Source organism: Lepisosteus platostomus, chromosome 24 (genome assembly GCF_059453375.1).
Source record: "Lepisosteus platostomus isolate fLepPlt1 chromosome 24, fLepPlt1.hap1, whole genome shotgun sequence".
NCBI lineage: Eukaryota > Metazoa > Chordata > Actinopteri > Semionotiformes > Lepisosteidae > Lepisosteus > Lepisosteus platostomus.
This window is the reverse complement of record NC_142634.1, coordinates 1,176,015-1,195,000: the sequence shown is the minus strand read 5'-3', so window position 1 is coordinate 1,195,000 and position 18,986 is coordinate 1,176,015. Positions and strand designations below refer to the sequence as shown.

General features: G+C 41.7%; 2 long non-coding RNA genes across 2 annotated transcripts in view; both read left to right on the top strand.

Annotated features, from left to right (window-relative positions):
• Positions 1–18,986, top strand: part of LOC148641333 (uncharacterized) — a 338,459-nt gene that overhangs the window by 8,776 nt on the left and 310,697 nt on the right. The gene's annotated exons all lie outside the window — the stretch shown is intronic.
• Positions 13,021–18,790, top strand: LOC148641341 (uncharacterized). Its single transcript, XR_015929715.1, has 3 exons — positions 13,021–13,838; positions 14,184–14,313; positions 16,333–18,790. It is a non-coding gene; the product is annotated as an uncharacterized LOC148641341 (long non-coding RNA).

The following is an 18,986-nucleotide window of genomic DNA, read 5'->3' as shown; positions in this document are numbered from 1 at the left end:
GTTCCTCAGGGCTCAATACTGGGCCCCTTGCTCTTCAGAATTTACATGTTCCCACTTGGTCAGCTTTTAAGATCACATGGCCTCAGCTTTCATTTTTACGCTGACGATACTCAAATATAAATCCATACCAAACCTGACACTGATGTGGCTGTCTCTATTCTATCTAATTGCATCTCTGACATAAAAATTTGGATGACTCAAAACTTCCTTCATCTTAACTGCGATAAGACTGAAGTCATGCTTATTGGCACTCCCTGTCAACTTAGTAAAGCCAGTCCTGTAACCCTATCTGTAGATGGCTCTGTACTCTGTAGCTTCAATCAAAATTAAAAAACCTTGGGGTTATATTTGATTCTGGCTTAACACTCGACCCACATGTGCAGCATACTGTCAAAACATCTTTTTTCACCTTAGAAATATCGCTAGACTACACCCTATGCTATCATTAACTGTGGCTGAAAAGCCGATCAACACATACCTGTATGTATTCTCTCGAATTGACTACTGTAATGCTCTACTTGCTGGGGTATCTAAATAGACTCTGAACAAACTGCAGTATGTCCAAAATTCAGCAGCCAGAATCCTGACCAGGTCTAGTGCAAGTGTTCACATTAATCCTATCCTGGAGTACTTGCACTGGCTTCCGGTCAAATTCCGTTTAGACTTTAAAATCCTCATGCTCATCTATAAGGCTCTGCATGGCTTGGCACCTCAGTACCTTTCTGAACTATTATCACCCTACTCCCCACCTCATAACCTTCACTCTTCTAATTCTGCTCTCCTTACTGTCCCCCAAGCCCGTCTACATTGTGTGGGTGACAGGGCCTTTTCCTGTTATGCCCCAAGCTCTGGAACTCTCTCCCCAAGGATATCAGAGAGTCACCTTCTCTAAACTCCTTCAAATCCAGACTCAAAACCCTCTTCTTCAGAAAAGCCTTTACTTAACTGGTTCCATTCTTCACCCCTCTGCTTTTCTTAGTACCACCATCCATATCTCCTCTGTATATTGTAATTGTGTTTTACATTGTGTATTCTTTTTATTTATTGTTGTTGTCATCCTGTAAAGCGCTTTGAGAAGCCACCTTTAAAGGCGCTATATAAAACAAAGTTTATTATTATTATTATTAATATTATTATTTCCTTGCCCTAACGTGTTATCAACCTCTGTGTTCTTTTGTACCCTGTTCCTGTTGTCTACTCTCATTTTCCCTTATTTGTATTCTTAGTTCACTTGTGTATTTGTGTGAACTTTTGTGTATAGAGTTAGTTTAGGTTGTCGGGTACATTCTGCACACATAGTTGATTTTTGTAATAGTAACACTAGTTTAGGACGAGTGAGTGCCGTTTTCTTGTATGGTTTTGGGAGGTCAGTGAAGGTTAGCTAGGGTGTTTGAAGATGCTGAAGACCGTGTGCTTGGGGTTTTATTTTGTAGTGAGGTTAGCTTTCCCACACCTTCTTAGCCAGTTCCATTTTATTTGTTGTTTTCTTTTCTTTGGCACTACTATAGTTCCCTTACCCTGTGTGTCTTATCACATACCAGTAACTTATTCACCTTAAAATAATCAAATCAAATAATTGGCAAGGTAGTTATGGTTACTTTCGATTTGCGAACGTTTCTGGAGGAGCCTTCCTTTGAGCAGCTGGAGAGGTGTAGGAAGGACGAATTGCTCCAAATTGCTGATCACTTCCATATTCAGGTATCGACGCAAGCTCTTAAAAGGAACATCAAGAGAGCTGTGATTGATAAATTGGTGGAATTGGAAGTCTTTGCACTAGCGAGCAACAACGCCAGTCATCCTGGGGCTTGTGCTAAATCTGCTATGGCTAGGGAAGAACACATTGAGGTGTAGGTGGTGGCTAAAGACTTAACGGAGGCAGACGTCAAGGCCACATTACCTCTCTTTGAACCGTTCTCTCCGGTCTCCACTGGGTCAAAAAATGAGATTCACCTGAAAGTTCATCTGGCCTGCTTGCAAATAGAGGTGCAGGAAAAAGCCCAGGCACGCCAGGTACAATTTGAGTGGCGCCTTTGTATCGGACGGCTTCCTCTGCATTGTGTCAAATGAACACCCAGGGCCACCAGGTAGAGGTCTGCGATTTTATTTCCTTATAGAACATAAAACATGTGGGTGTTAAACACGCTGAATGTCTCTCTCTCCCCAGATTGGAGTGAAAGCCTCCAAGTTATGTACTCAATAAACTGCACTGTGATTGGCTGAGAAGCTAATTGATGATGACGTAATATGGAAAGAATGGTGTAATGATGGGCCAATGGGGGAGGAAGAACAATCAAGGTCAGGAAGTGGGGAACATAGCGACAAAACACACATGGACCACACACTGGGAAGTAACCATTTGGTCAATATTCAGAAATACTGGAAACACATGTTTACGGATGCAGACATGATGCTGAGTTTTTAAACTTGGATTAATAGACATTAAATAAAAGATCTGAATTTCTACTTTCACGTGCATTTGATTTAAACCTTGTAATATGCACTGTTTCAGAGATATGAATGAAAATATGCCCTCCATTTTGTCAATATTGAAAAATATTGGACACACATTTTTATGGAGGCAGACATGATGCTGAGTTTAAAACTGGGGATAATAGACATTAAATGAAAGCTCCGATTCTCTGCTACAAGCTACTGTACAAGCATTTTCTTTTTAAGCTTGTAGTATGCACTGTTTGGGAGATAATAATGAAACCAGGCCATGCATTTTGTCAAAATTAAAAATAGGGGACACTTATTTTAGGAAGTGCAGGGCTGATGCTGAGCTGAACAGAGCGGTAATTGGGCATTGCATGAAGGCTCTGAATCTCTGCTTTCAAATGCTCTTACAAATGCGTAATATGCACCATTTCAGAGATATTAATGAAATATGCCATCCATTTTGTCAATATTCAAAAACATTGGCCACGCCAATTTTTATGGATGCAGACATGATGCTGAGTTTAAAACTGGGGATAATAGACATTAAATGAAAGCTCTGATTCTCTGCTTTCACGTGCATTTAGTTTTAAGCTTGTAGTATGCAGCAGGTCTCCAAGGTGAACAGCCTCTGGCATGTTAGAACAATGTAAGTAAAGGCAGTCAGCAAGTCAGATCCATAAATTTGGGATAAGGATTGGATCTAAGGGCTGGGTCAGTTGGGTTGGGTTGGGAAGCGGACACGTGCCAGGCCCGTCCCGTGGATTTCCCCAGCTGCGGAGCTGGGCCCAGAGGGGGAAGGGGAAGGCTGGCGGACAGCCTCGGCCAGTGTTTAGCAGCTGGTTTAGAACTGGTGAGGACCAGGGGAATTTGAGTGTTTAATTAAAACAAAGCATCGTGAAGGCCCGGGTTGGGTGTCAACGCGATGTGATTTCTGCCTAGTGCTCTGAATGTCAAAGTGAAGAAATTCAATGAAGCGCGGCTAAACGATGGGAGTAACTACAGATGCAGCCATTCAAAACGTGTGGAGTATTTTGCGGTACACCGCGGTGGGCGTGACGCAGTTTCACATGGTGCATCGCGTCATTTGACGTCATGCCAGAAAGTATCCGGAATCACCTTGTAAAACCGCCAAGGGGAGCCAATAAAGCTTAACCTCTCATGTACAGCATTTGAGCTTTTACATTTAAACTGTGTGTTACAGCATGTTAATCATCAGTCATTAAAAAGTTGGTATATTTTATGAAAGCAAGATTGCTCAGTTGGACAAAAGTACACAACCTACCTTTATCATAAATATTTTAATTATGCAGAAATATTTTATGCATCAAAGCCTTTACCGAATGTATTACTAATAGTATTAATAATGAATGACTTTTGACAAGCTGTAAGCTCAAAGTATTACGTTGGTATACATTCTTTCTAACCGTCATTTTAAAAGAAAATACTTTTATTTTTTTCTTTGACAAACACCACAGCATTTCGTTGATCAAACTAACGAGGACAGGACATTAGCTAGCCAATACGATAAAGGAATTACTTTTTTGCTAATTTCTTTAGCATATTTGTACAAGAACTTGGAATCTGTCCAAGCCCTACTTTGTAAGCCATTTCCCTTTACTGTAACGGACTTAAAACTCCCTTGCTTTTAACAGAGCGTTTCATAATTTCTAACTACGAAAATTATTTAAACTGCGACACTTATCATTCAACCACAGCTCAAAATATCACAAGGATCCTCAAGAGCACAGCAAAGACTGTATTAAAAGATACTTGTATCAGATACATGAGAATCCAAGCTTTTTTATCTACGCTTTCTTTTCCGTAAACCAGATATTATGGAACCACTGCAGAAGGGTGTCAGCCAGTCAGATTCCAGGAATCGGTACTTTAAAGAAAAAATACACACCAGTATTCCATTTCTCCCTAAACGTTTTAAGCATCAAAGTCTTTAACATGTGAAATAGCGTGTAAAAAAGTGGTAGTTTTAAGATTTTCTGCTAATATAATATGGAATCACGTATCTAAAGAAATTAATAATGATATAATTATATTTGTGTACTGCGACAGGGCTGTGTAGGGCTGTTTCGGCTCTTGTTATGTGACTTCCCCAGTAGCCCTCTGGTCTATGTACTGCGCTAGTAACTCACAGGTTGTGTGTTCAAATCCAGCTGGTGCTGTGACTTTTCTTTTAACAAACATTTCTTTGAAAAAATAGAATAGCAATATTATGGACAATTAATTGACTTTATATTTCTAAATATTTTTATTCACAGACAAATGCAACATGAATTATTATCTTTGTCTTCTAAGTATCTTAATAAACTTTCAACATAGCTTTCTCCCCGTTTAGATTTATTTTTCTTGGGATTTTGGGATCAAACGTGGAAAGATTAGATTTTAATCGTTTTTATTTTTTAAATACATTTTAGAAAAGTGTAATCTATACTAAAAGCTGTATTTATTTAATACCACTCGATACTTATATTAATGGAGTTTAGTTGATACTGTTTAAACTTTTAATTATTTTAAATTGTATTACAGCATTGTACACATGGGTAGCGGCGAGGCTTATTAAAATACAGGAATTACGTTTTCTGCTCCCTTGCCAGTGAGGCCCCATCTCTCTCTTCATCTCTGTGGTGCAGATGGATGTCTGGACTGCATTCCTAAGTGTCAGGAGTAAGTGACTCATATCTCACCTTGATCAACCAATCAGGGACTGGTAGGGCCGAGTAACCCACGTGGGTCTCTGATGCCCATGAAACTTTCAGTCAATGAACGAGCTGAAGTTCCTCCAGGTAAAAACAGGCAACACAGAACTCCTAGGAGAATTCCAGGGAAAAAGAATTCCAGGGGTGTGAGACAATTTCAGGGCAGGATGGCCCAGGAGCAGAAAGGCTCCCAAGGGCAGGACATTCTCGCAGCGTGCCTCCTGACCATCCTGAGACTCAGCCCAGACAACCACATAACGTCCAGTGTGTCCGAGTGCCAGAACTTTGCTTTGTTCTAAGAGTCGAGAGCGGAGGTTGCCACGAGTAACCAAAGGATCCACCCGAGGTTAGCATCAGCAGCAAGCCTCGTGAACAGGTCGGAACTGTGGACAGCTGAATCACTATTCAGAACTAGTGCTTCATCAGGAACGAACCGGTCCTCTTCCTGACCTGCTGGGACCCACAGTCATCTTTTCTCCTGAGCACAGCTTTGCTAGTTAAAGCCAACACTAACTAGCCAGTCTTAAGAGAGCATCAGCAGCGCACCATCGCAAGCCGAACAGCACAGCCTGGCACTGAGCCAGAGAGCACGGATTGGACAGCAACAAGCCTGCATCTGGTTCTTTGTGCCCGCAGGAGATCTGAATCCCCAAAGATTGGATGAGTATTCAACTTCACTGCATTACAATTCGAGAATTCAATTGTTATCCCAACCAGTTGATATCAATTTAATTCCTAAGAGTTATGTACTTGTTTCGAGTATCTAGTCTAGAAGTTATAACCAAGTTCATTTACAAAACGGTCTAAACGAATGATATACTGAACGTATGTCCTCTTGATATACTGTATGTAACTCTTTGTGTCTACATGAATATATATCTTTTTGTTATTCTGATAACCCTCTCGATAAGATCTGTTAGGTTTACATGCACATTCTATGTATTAATAAATGTATCCTCGTGTATTAGTACCTGTGTGTGTGTTATTTGAGGTATACCGCATGGTTGGATTCTAAGGCCATATGGTTGGATTCTAAGGCCATTAAAAGAATCATTTTGTGACTTACTGCTACAATTAATAATTTTCCCAGTAAATGCCCAAGCCCCTACAGAACTGGTGCCTCATGAGAGCACACCACACATGCTTAAAAGAGGAGAAAACGCAAACCTTCTTAAGGTGTGAGGGTCTTCTGCTCAGAATGAAACGCTAAAATGTAATGTAAACGTAATGCTCTGAATGGGTTCAATTATGATTTGGGCTTGATTAAGGTCGCTGCCTTTCATCTAAAATCTTGCTTGAATCCTTCTAAACTAAAAATTAGACACGAGAAGGGGCTCTGGTGAAATTTCTCTTTTTTTAATTTCTCTTTTTTTCTTGGAAAAAAATATGGTAGCCAAAGCCAATGAAGCCATGACTCAACTTATTGATACAAAAGGACACGTTTTATACAAAATCACAAACAGATAACCCACCCAGAACAGTTTCAGTACAGTTCCATGCCATATATGGTGTAAAGCCAAGGCTGCGCCTTGGTACCTGATAAACTATAAGAATTGTAAGAACATTCTTGGGTTCCTTTAATTATTGTTAAAGCAGACATTATGTACTTCTAGAATTTGTTAATCATGACTTAAGGAGATATCAGGCACTCTCAGTTCTGGCCAGGCTGCTCTTCATGTTCCAGCTCACACTTAAGTTGCAGTTAGTCATTTTCCATTATTCTGGCAGGATAGTTAGTAAATGATGTTAGTACATTATTTACACAGTTAAAGCAAACTAGTGAAATAAATGTTTGTTCCTTCAATAGTATGATGGGGAAGGTTTGCCCTTCTCAGTCACCGCAGAGACGTTGTTGTGCTTTTTTCTTGCTAGGGAGGTGGTGTTGATGGTCCAGGTGAGGTCATCTGTGATATGCACAGCAAGCAACTTAGTACTGTACTTCTAGCTGTCTCCACAGGGAAGTCATTAATGTGCAGTGGGGAGTGATTAGTGCGGGCCTTCCTGCAGTTAATTATCATCTCTTTTGTCTTATCGACATTCAGAGACAGATTGTTGTTGATGCACCATTCTGCTAGTTGCTCCACCTCCTTTCTGTATGTTGCCTCATCATTGTTACTAATTAGGCCCACCACTTTCTTGTCATTAGCAAACTTGATGATGTAATTTGCACCGTGCTTAGCAGTGCAGTCATGAGTCATCAGCGTGAACAGGAGTGGGGTGAGTACATAGCCCTGGGGGGTTCCGGTGTTCAGTATCGTGGCACTAGAGATCTTGTCTCCAATCCAGTGCATGTCTAATAAGAGACTAAGATCTTCCATTTAATGCCCATTAACCCCACAGTTCAGCTCAGCATCAGCCCTGCACTGCCTAAAATATGTGTCCCCTATTTTTCAATATTCACAAAATGGATGGCATATTTTCATTCATATCTCCAAAACGGTGCACACAAGCGTAAAACCAAATGCACGTGAAAGCAGAGACTTGGAGCTTTCATTTAATGTCTATTATCCCCAGTTTAAAAACTCAGCATCATGTCCACCTCCATAGAAATTTGTATCCAATATTTTTGAATATTGATTAAATTGATGGCCTGTTTTATTAATACTTCCGAAACTCTGCATACTACAAGCTTAAAACCAAATGCACATGAAAGAAGAGACTCAGAGCTTTAATGCCCATTAACCCCACCGTTCAGCTCAACATCAGCCCTGCACTCCGTAAAATAAGTGTCCCCTTATGTAGAAAAATTAAAATGGACAGAATTATGATGTTGGTAAGAGAAGAGCTATTTATTCATGTGCACATGGGAGAGCTGCTTGCAAAAGCTAGTGTAGCGGCAATGCTTGTTAATAAGTCAGAATTAAGTGTTGCTGTGCTTTCCCAAATGAGGCCCCATCTCTCTCTTCATCTCTGTGGTGCAGACACGGAGAAACTATTCATGCAGGCTGATTTAAAGATGTTTTCTTTTGATAAGGTACAGCTCCCAAATGGGGATGCACTTAGCTAAGCCTGGCTATCATGATCAATGATCATGACTCAGAGCTTTCATTTAATGCCCATTAACCCCACCGTTCAGCTCAACATCAGCCCTGTAAAATAAGTGTCCCCTTATGTAGAAAAATTTAAATTTATGATGTTGGTGAAAGAAGACCTATTTATTCGTGTGCACACGGGAGAGCTGCTTGGAAAAGCTAGTCCCTCCAAAAGACGTTGCTAAGCGTTTTTTATACACAGTGACAGACAAACTTCCTACCTTTAACATAGATTACTTAATCCCTAAAATGAACCATTACTTTTTTAGTCAAGATTGGGTACAGAAAAACAACTCCTCATTAAGACTTTTGTTATTGCTTACATTCGCAAAACAAGACATTTGCTTTCCCTTTTTACTACATTTAAGACATGAGCTGTATTTTTCCACTGACCTGATATTTCCATATGCCAGGGTTATAAGCAATTCGGAAGCTAAAAGACAAGCAGTTTTTGTTAGCTTTTATACATTTTATAACATTCCTTCAGTCCCTCCTTTAGAACATATTTATTTTCACACCACTATGTTCTAAACAATGAGACTAACTAACAGAGTTAGACAGTGAATACATAAAATAAAAATGATTAGTAGTGTTGTAACAGAAGAAATAAGGTTCTTGATCCCGAGATGAAGTAAAACAGATGAGTTTATTGCATGCAAGGAACAATAAAGCCGAAGTCTAGTTTCCCGCAAGAAACAACAAAACCGAAGTATTGTTCCCCGTACTGTTACAAACTTTTGGGTTATATAGTGTCTTCTTCTCCGTTTCTGACGTCACTCGGTCTGATGGTAAAGAGGGGGGTTCATAGTATTTGGCCAGTTTACGATGTTCTGGACAAATGGTCAGTTTAAGATTACACCCAGGGGGATTCCTAGCTTGCATCTGCAATCCTTATCAGTTAACCCCCTTTCCTGCCATAAACCCCAGCTTGTGACTTAGAAGTCTAAACCTCATACAGAAAGGATTAAATTCAAACCCCCGTCTTCACATCTTTCTTCAGTAGTATTAGGCCAATAAAGAAATGTTGTACCAGTGATCCTCCCCAGACTCCAAACACAGACTGCAGCCACTTTCCCCCTCCCTATTCATCAGGATTATAGTCGTGGTATTTTTGTCCGTCATCATGGATGCGCTGTGCTAAGTCCATGATGTGTTCAAAATTGTCTGGTATGTAACTATTAGTCGTTCTCACCTTAATAGAGGAAGGCCTAAAACTGTGATTATAGCAGGGAGCATACGGTTAGTTCCATTCCAATACATTTGAGGTACACTCAGTTGAAAAGCAGAACTATTTACCCATGCCAATAAACCTAAATGATCACCTCTATCAAAGGGGATTACTCCTGTGAGCATCTTGTATAGCAATACAAACCCAACATGAGCTCTGATTATTACTTGTGGCTGATAAATATGACAACACCAAGAAGGTATTGATTCCATATTTCCCATTATTACAGTAATGCTCCTTACGCCTAACAGGCACACTGTCACCCCGCCCCCAGGAAGCCCAACAGATACAGAAACAGTAAGAACATAATTATTTCTGTTCACCCAGTCTCTGGTGCAGTGGCTTGGTGGCAGTGCGACGTGTAGATTCAGCCATCTCATCCTGTCACCCGGATGGCAGAGTTGGTAGTCAGTAGCACTTGATATGGTCCCTCCTCAGTGGGGTTGCAACATCTGGCAGGATGTCTTCTTTACCCACACACACTCAGCACTTTAGACTGCACTACCCTCCTTAAGCCAATTCGTCACCTGGCAAGCTCGTTCCGAGAAGGATATACATTTTTTCCGTCAGAAAATCTAATACTTGGAAAAACCCGGCCTTATGGATTCCCGCATCAATCACAATATCTCATCTCTCTATTGAGGTTGTTCACATAAATGCTGTCTCATACAGTAATTCCTTATAAATGCTGCAAGGCATCCCTGGCCAATAGGCCTGGTGTGTTCCCCAACCACGTAAACTCTACATCTTTTCCCAAGCATGTTAAAAAGCATATTAAAGCATAGCATCCTTTAAACACAACCCTTGCCCCCCACTCCTGTAGCCTCCTTTCACCTGTTAGAAAACTTTATATCACATCTTTTTGCTGTTATAGTCAATAAACAGGACAACTGTGCTCCTGTGTCCCCCAACAGGGGAACAGTCACGACCGCCAGCCAGCGGAGATCAACCCACAAGAGAACTAACCAGTACCAGCAGCGGGTTAATAATAACAAGCGCCGCCACATGTGTTAACCCATCAGCACACGCTCTACCGTGCGCAATGCTATTTAAAGATCTACATTGCTTTTGTTTGTACCTCGCTTGCGATACTTCTCCCGGCTTCCGAACTTCCCTTTCGCCCTTCGACATTGAACGTCACCTGCTGTTTTGGATTAGACGCCTGTCTCTGTATCTTCTGGCTTTCGAATAACCTTTTGCCTGTTGACCACGAGCTCGCCTGATGTTTCGGATTATAAACCTGTTTCGATATCTACCCGCTCTTGCGCTTGCATAGGATCCTCATACCTCATCATCTGGGTTTCGTTACAGGAACCTGGACACCATTTACTGTACACTGTAAGATTATTACTCTTTATTAAAATCCTGAGATAAATTTAGAGAGGCTACAAAGGGGTTTCCTAGTCTATTATTTCACGCAAGGCTCTCATTTCAGTTTCTGACATGCTTTTTAACTGTGAAATCAGGCCTCTTTCTTACAAAAATCTCTCCAAAAATGTTTTTTTTTCACAATAGTTTTATCTTGGTGTTTTGTCTCCCTTTCCCCCAGGGCTAATTAACACACCCCCATCTGGATATGCTCAATCATAATATTTATTTAATATATTTAATATATATTTATTTCCTTGAAGGGGTCTTATATCTGGTTATAATTTTGGGGTCACACTATAATTGCAACAAACTGGCGGCTCCTTTTTCTCATGCTTGGGAGACTTTCTACCTCCCATTTCAGCTCTCGCACTTTTGCATACATACTTCGCAAGTTATTAAATCAAATCTGTTTCCACTTTCCGTAATATCAGGAAAGCATAGTTGTACATTCTTGGCAACATCAGGTTTTAACCCACTCAAGTAAATTGGTTTCATTACTATGGAAGTATCTTCATTCACTTCCTTTTCATCGGCTAACCCCAAGTATACAATCTGTAAAGTTATAAACCTTTCTGTAAAATCTGAAACATCCTCACTTTCCTTCTGCTGACATGCGGTTACGTTTAGTTTAGCTGTTACTGTTACTAAACTAAAACATAAAGGATGCCAGATGCAAATACAGACAGATGCACTTACACCTAGGGCCAATTTGACCAGAATCCATTTAACCACCGATCAATATATCTTCGGACTTATGGGTAGAAACCAGAGCCCCTGGAGGAAACCAAAGCAAACTATGCGATATTACAATTTTTCAGTTATTAAAACATGCGTTGCAAATCTAGCTCTACAGAGCGTTGCAAATCTACAGTACATACTCACGTCTGAAATTAATAGAATGCTGATATTTCAATCTTTCATTTGCAATGTTTTGCACAAAATCAGCAGCTGAACAGCAGTCTGTGATATACCTTTATCCAGTGCTTTTCAGAGCAGAAACATTAATGTGGGCAAGAGATCTTCCCCTATGTTCTGCTGTACTTCAGCTAGCCACATTTTGGCTGTGCCGTGTGTACTCCTGGGAACCCTGGACTGGAATGAATATCAGGCAGTATGTAAAAATGAATAATGTGAGCATATTGTGTTGAAGCCAAACACAAAGAATCACTTCTAAAACTTGAATTTAACTTTTAGTGTCTGGTCTTGAAATGCTGTCCCATCACCCATCTTCTGACTTCTGGATGTGTTAACAGATAAATGTCTTGTTTTCTTTTTCCCATATGCTCTTCTGTGCATCATTAAGTACTTGTGGGTCATATCATGTACCTCCTGGCATCTTGACTGGCAGGCAGCTGCTTCCAAAAAGTCATCTGCATATGATGGTGTTGAAGACAAAAACAAAAGAATTCAACAAATCTATACTTTACACTTTACTATAGCTTTTACATTACGACAATCTTGTCATATTTACAATCATCAATTGTTTTAGGTTGCTTAACTGATTATCTGGAGACGCTTGTTCCAGTGAACAAACAATGGCCTTTGTTTAAGAGACAACTTACATTTTCAAATATTCTTTTAAAGATAAACCTCTGAAAATGTTTTTAATCAAACTTACAACTTCTTAATTATGTTATAAAATAGCTGAAAAATTACTTAGTCCTTCACCTATTCAAAAAAGTTCACTAAAAGGATTAAGGAAATGTTCTCTCAACTCATCTCCAATTCAATTCAATTTATTTTTATATAGCACCTTTCACAACAAGGTTGCCCAAGGCACTTAACAAAGCAAGTGACCAGACATGTTGTGAATACAGAATAGAAAAGACCAGAAGACAAAAGAGGAGAGGACCCAAACACTCCTTAGTAAGGAGAAAAAAAACCTCTAGGGGTCCAAGGTCAACTGACTGCCCAACCCCTTTGGGCATGCTAGCATAATACAATTTAAAAAAGGAATAAATTAATAAGGGTATTAATCCATCCATTATGTCATGTCATCTCCCCTCCTCTCCTCTCAGGCAACATGGCTGGAGATGAGTGGTAGGCGGATTCTACAGAACAGCAGAAGCACATTGATATGATTTGTTGAAGACACAATGAAAGAACAACGTCCAGAACTCCATTTGTTGCACCTTTCTATTGCTTTTACGTGATCAGAAGGCTGAGGCTGCTTATCTGCTCCAATGCAGTAAATCCTTATGGAATGTGTAAGACTCTGCAACTGACACCTGTGTAGCAGCAATGCTTATTAATAAGACAGAATTAAGTGTTGCTGTGCTTTCTCAAATGAGGCCCCATCTCTCTCTTCATCTCTGTGGTGCAGCCACAGAGAAACTATTCATGCAGGCTGATTTAAAGATGTTTTCTTTTGATAAGGGACAGCTCCCAAATGGGGATGCACTTAGCTAAGCCTGGCTATCATGATCAATGGTTATCCATTGGCGCCTATCTGTCTAGGGAGTGCCAGATGGACATCTGGACTGCATTCCTAAGTTTTAGGACTGTAAGTGACTCATATCTCACCTCGATCAACCAATCAGTCTGTAAACAATACATTCATAAATCAATAATTACTGTAACACATCATCTCAAAATGATTTGAGAGTTTGTTCAATTTAAACTGACCCAAAAGCAGATGTCTTACACTGAAAAAGATTATTTGTATTGCTCCACTGATCATGAACCAATTTGAAAACTATGTTTTAAGTGGAGTGATCTCTCTTTTGAAACATTCAGATAAAGTCAACAGTTTTTCAAAAGTGTTGACAATTAGACCTCTTAGTTCCAAAACATTCAATAAGAACAAGAGCTGGGCAGATGTCGCGTAGTGTTTTGTCTTGGGTATATTTGAGTGGGGTGGCTAATCAGCCTCTATGCTCTTCTGAGCTTAATTTATCTATTTTTCTACTGTCTCTTATCCCCTCCTGGTGTCCTAGTTGTTGGAGAACGAGACATGTCATCTTCAAAACAATGACACAAGCAATACTGAGATGGATTTCAAGTCACAAGAAGACACTATCTTTAATAGTTAAAAGAAAATATGTTCAACATATACAGGTATGTTCAAAGTATTTTCTGGAACTGGTCAGTTATCCAACAGAGACTGTCCTTCACCCTGAAATTATATCCTTGAAACTCTGTAATCAAAGAGGAGCTCTTCTCCCTCAGCAATGTCCCTCTTCGCTATAAACAGAATTGTCATGACGGGCTGTCCGTTGATTATGAATGACTCTCTGACAGCCCTGATGTTGTCTTTTTACTTAGAGGAATTTATCCGCCTTCCGATCGTCTCCTAATCCATGTGACAGATGCAATGTTCTTCACATGAATGCACATTTTTTGTGTAGGTCCATCAAAAAAGATCAGACATCTCATCTCTCCCTCTGCCATCTGTGCCTTTAGGGCTTCTGCAGGTGTCTTTGCGATGACCTCGCCATGGTAATCACACACCACCTCTTCTTTCTGGAAACGCCTGGAAGTCACAACCTTCTTCCCCTTCACTGGATCGTCACTGATACTCAGGACTCTCCAGGTTTGACGCTTTCCATCTTTTTAATTTGCCTTTCATTTGGTTGTGCATCTGTGTTTGGCTTCCACTTCTCAAGGACTTCAGATGCTGTTGGTGTATTTGCAGTCCAGCCCATGCTTTGAAAATAGCAGGTCACCTGGCCTTCTGTTGGTAACCGTCTAGCGTCCAGAACAGAAACCCTGAGAATTGATTCCAAATTCACTTTGTCTGTTTCTCTGTGAAAATAATTGATATGTAAACTTACCAATAATGTTCTGCAGTCTCATCTTCCTCTGATCTGATCTCCACCTGTTGTAACAGTGTCAGTCATGACTTCCAGTCAGTCTCAGGCGCTCTTTCTTTCTGGGAAGCTGCCCATCTAACGACACTGGAAACTCCCGTGTCAGCTCCTGGAAGGCTGTGGCATCATCCATCTTCGGATTTCCAGATCCTGCAGCTACCACAGCGGATGTTGGTGCTGATCTGATGTAAAAGCGAATATTAGATCACAATAATCTTTGTAACACGTTGGCTGAAAAGAACTGAAAGTGGTGTTTTCTCTTCCAGTTATACAGCAGATGTGCATACTGCAGCACTGAGTGGTGATTGCTCTCTTGATGTTTCAAAAGCATGAAGTAATTGTTGTTTTTGACACATTAATATTTTGTCATTTATTCAGAACATGGTGAAACTTACTGAGCTCCCTCCTCTGCAACACCTTCAATGACTTCAATGGCTGAGCAGATGTTGTCATGTGTCAGCATCCTCTACTGTTTCTCTGCAGTACCATCTGAGTGGGCCGATAATCCGCCACGATGCTCTCCTGTGCATCTGTGAGCCTCTTTGTGGCCGTCTCAAATGCCAACCTGGCAGCCTGGCTGGTGGTGAATGGAAGATGGTATCTACAAAACAAACACATACACACAGTGTATGATTGTTTCCAAGCCACAGACAGTTTGATTAATACATTAAAACAACTTTGTGATATGGTTTACTTCTCATGCAGTCTTCGCAAGTCATTGGAAGGATTTTAAATTGGCTCCCCACGGAAGAAGTGAAAAACATTTCAGTCTCTGTTCCACAGATGCTATCAGTGGCAGTACAGTGTAGTCTAGTGAATGTGAAACATCTGAAAAAACAGACAAAATGCATTTATTGTACTTTTCAACTATTGTTGAATGCCGAAGACAGATGTTGGCAATAAACTGGAGAGAGTATATCAGCGTAACTAGACTTACAGTACATGTTCCTCTTCTTCATTCAGGCAAAGCATGCCAGCAGCTGTGAGGAGGTTGTGTGCTTTGTCACTGCTATTATAGCCAGTTTTTACCCCCTTTGTGACACAAAATTATTTCTCTGCATCCATTCCTGGACTTGAAATCACAAGCAATTCAATAAATAATATCTGATAATAATATCTGCCAATGATGATTTAACAGTAGCAACAGAGGCACCCAGTAATGAAGTGTATGGAGAGTGTTGAGTATTTCAGTCAGTCAGTCTGACCCACTTGGCTGGGTGCTAAGCTTCTGTAGGACGAAGCGGCTGGGATCTCAATGAGGACTCACAAGTAGGGGATGGTGTGGAAGAGAGGTGCAAAAAATGAATGTTAAGGAGAGAAGGGGCTTACCTATCATGAGGAGGTGTCATCAAGAATCATTACGATTTAGTGCTGCTGTGGCTGTTTGAACCTGATGTTTGCCGTTCATTAACTCTTGTTCCATATGGAGTTACTGAAGAGGAGTTGGGGTGGAGATCAAATTCCACTCTCACACTTCTGCTCTCCAGTGCGTTCAATCTGCTTGACTGAACACAGAGCTGGGAGGATCTTCTCCCTCACCCCTCCCTCCAGTCCAGTCTTCCTGTAAAGGCTCTAAGTACTGTAACAGGAGCGCCACCTAAATGACAGTGATGAGCCTTGACCAGCACTGTTATTCTGTCTCTTTATAAACGTCAGATCATTGTGTCATTGTTAGAATTTGACCAAACAACTGAAATATGCAAGACTGTCATTCTTACTGTTATATTCTTTATCACCCCTAGGTGATGCAGGTGCTTCAGCTGAATAATGGCCCGCAGGTAATACAGCACAAGAAGCTGCTCAGGCATTGTGATGTCTTCTGAGGTGTGCGTCTTCTCCAGTTCCGCTCCACATCTCTCTTTGCAGCCCTCAGCACCTTCCAGCAGTCAATGGCGCTCGGCCCAGGACTCTGCAGCTGTCTGTATCTGTGGCAGGAGTAGTACCATCAACATCAATTCCTGTCATGTACTGGAACCAGAAACCAACTGGAATCAGAGTTCTAAATGGAAAATACCTCTTTCTGATGACTTCCTGTGAGACATCCTTGCTGTTTTTTTGCTGAATGTCCTTTAGGATGCTCTGGAAGATGATGATGACGTTAGCTAGGCTTGGATCCTCCTGTCTTAGGTTGGTGGCATGCAGGATGTACCACAGGAACCGGTTGATGTTTTTGATGTAATTAGCAATAGTTTGGTGAGACAGTCCAGTCATCCTCAGTTGGTAAACAAATTGCTTGTTTTGGGAACGTCCTTCACAAACATCAAGAATGCTTCAGACGGATCCATAAAAAATAGGAATCTGGAAACGTTTTCTATCTAAAATAAAGTTTTTAGGGTTTATTTTTAGGGCTGGCACAATCTCAGATGGGTGAATTCTGTGCTAATGACTTACAATATGTACTTTGTGAGTCTCTGCCCAGTTTTAAATACCTACCTGTCACGAATCTCCCTCATGTAGGCAAACGCTCCCGTATTCGCACGAGCTCTCCCCGTACCAAACGTGCACGCGTCAATCAGTCCTCTACTTAAACCCTCACCAAGTCATTGCTCACGATTGAGATTCTCTCCCGGAGCTTACCTGCTATCTACGCCTTCGCCGTACTATGAATTCTCCCCTGGACCTCGACCCTGCTTTTCCGACTACCTCTTTGCCACTCGATTTTGTACCTTCGCCTCTAGAACGCTCTCTTGGATCGTGACCCCTGCCTGTCTCTTCGATTACGCCTCCGCCTTCCGAATCCACTCCGACACCTCTTCTACCCCTTCCCGGACTCCGACCCCTACCAGTCTCCTCGACTACACCTTCGCTTACCGATTCTGTGCCTAAGCCACTACTACGCCTTCCCGGACTCGGACCCCTGCATGTTTACTTCGACAACACCTACATCTAGCGCCAACCCTACCTAGGGCACCGCATTGGATCCCTATCCTCTGCAGTCAGCCCCTGCGTGACACTACCTCCTGAGAGCAGTTTACCACACCCAGGTCCTGGATAAGGTACTGTTTAAAGCCAGCCAGGAGCGTGTTTTCTGTATAGTCCAGCCCGTGTCGCTCTCTTCCAGAGAGCCTGCTGATAACTCTTAACTACTGGGGTCCTGTAGGGATTTACTGGAACAGGACCCAACCCGAAGTCCTTCCAGGGCACCTTATTTGCCTGGACGACATGTCATCCGGTATGGTTCTTCATTAACATTACTCTCCATTTTGAGGTTTCGCCATGGGTACTACCTAGTGGGTTGGCAGGCCCACAGGAAGGGTAAGATCATTTAGACCTCATTTGACCTCCACGTACTCAAGCAGAGCAGTGGAGTTACCAGCGGAACCACATGGAGGTAGAGGTCACTAAGTCTCCACTCCTTACCCAAGGGAGTTAAGAGTGTCATAGTTACTCCCGCCGTTTAGCCGTGCTTCATTTAATTTCTTCACTTTGACATTCAGAGCACTGGGCAGAAATCGCATCGCGTTGACACCCACCACGGGCCTTCAGGATGCTTTGTTTTAATTAAACAGTTGAATTCCCCTGGTCCTCACCAGTTCTAAGCCAGCTGCTAAACACTGGCCGAGACCGCCCGCCGGCCTTCCCCTCACCCCTCTGGGCCCAGCGCTGTGTCCAGATTCGCTGCCGTGGACGATGGCTTGGCCCCCCTGGCACCCCGGCCTTCCCGCGAGAAGGGGAGGGAGGGCTCCGACTGGGGCCCGCGAATGTGGCCACGGCACACGGCGCCTCGTCCAGCCGAGACTCGGGCCTAGCCCCGCTTCCCAACCCAGCCCGACCGACCCAGCCCTTAGAGCCAATCCTTATCCCAAAGTTATGGATCTGACTTGCTGACTGACTTTACCTACATTGTTCTAACATGCCAGAGGCTGTTCACCTTGGAGATCTGCTGCATACTCCAAGCTTAAAAATAAATGCATGTGAAAGCAGAGAATCAGAGATTTCATTTAATGTCTATTATCCCCAGTTTTAAACTCAGCATCATGTCTGCATCCATAAAAATTGGCGTGGCCAATGTTTTTGAATATTGACAAAATGGATGGCATATTTAATTAATATCTCCAAAATGGTGCATATTACAAGGTTTAAACCAAGAGCATTTAAAAGCAGAGATTCAGAGCCTTCATGGAATGCCCAATTACCGCTCTGTTCAGCTCAGCATCAGCCTTGCACTTCCTAAAATAAATGTTTTTAATATTGACAAAATGCATGGCCTGGTTTCATTATTATCTCCCAAACGGTGCATACTATAAGCTTAAAAAGAAAATGCTTGTACAGTAGCTTGTAGCAGAGAATCTGAGCTTTTCTTTAATGTCTGTTATCCCCAGTTTTACACCTCTCATTTCTCTTCACAGTGCCAGACTAGAGTCAAGCTCAACAGGGTCTTTTTTCCCCGCTGATT